Below are 725 nucleotides of genomic sequence, written 5' to 3'. Positions count from 1 at the left end.
CTGGGACAGATTCTGTCCCTGACGCCTCGAACCCTCCCCAGGGCCAAACTCTGCCCCTCACGCTCTGATTCTCCCCCAGCCAACGTGACTCTGGATCCAGATATGGCGCATCCCCGGCTCGTCCTGTCTGAGGATGGGAAATGTGTGAGATGGGCAGACACATGGCAGCCAGTGGCTGACACCCCGGAGAGATTTGACACTTGGTCCTGTGTGCTGGGCCGAGAGGGCTTCACCTCAGGGAGACATTACTGGGAGGTGGAGGTGGGGGATGGCCAATGGGCTGTGGGGGTGTCCAGAGAGTCTGCGAGCAGGAAGGGATGGATCAGCCTGAGCCCCCAGAGGGAGGTCTGGGCTGTGCGGTGGTGGCAGGATCAATTCCAGGCTCTCACTGACCCTCGCACCCCCCTGTCCCTGAGCCCCCCCAGCAGGATCCGGGTTTGTCTGGACTGTGACTGGGGACAGGTGACATTTATCGATGCTGCTACCGAGGTCCTGATCTTCACTTTCCCACCAGGCTCCCTCCCTGGGGAGAGAATCTGACCCTTGATCTGGGTGTTGGGGGACACTGAGCTCCGACTGTCCCCCTGACACCAGCCTCTGGCCTCACACCCCCGGTCTCTGTGACCCTGGAGGACTCCCCTGTACCCAGCCCTTGGCTCCTCCTCTCTATTACCCTGAAACCTCCTCCCTCCCCTCACAGATCCGGACAAGGGAGGTGGAAGGAA

The sequence above is a fragment of the Pelodiscus sinensis genome, chromosome 19 (assembly GCF_052426305.1).
Source record: "Pelodiscus sinensis isolate ZL-2025 chromosome 19, ASM5242630v1, whole genome shotgun sequence".
NCBI classification, from domain to species: Eukaryota; Metazoa; Chordata; order Testudines; family Trionychidae; genus Pelodiscus; species Pelodiscus sinensis.
This window is presented reverse-complemented; position numbering follows the sequence as displayed.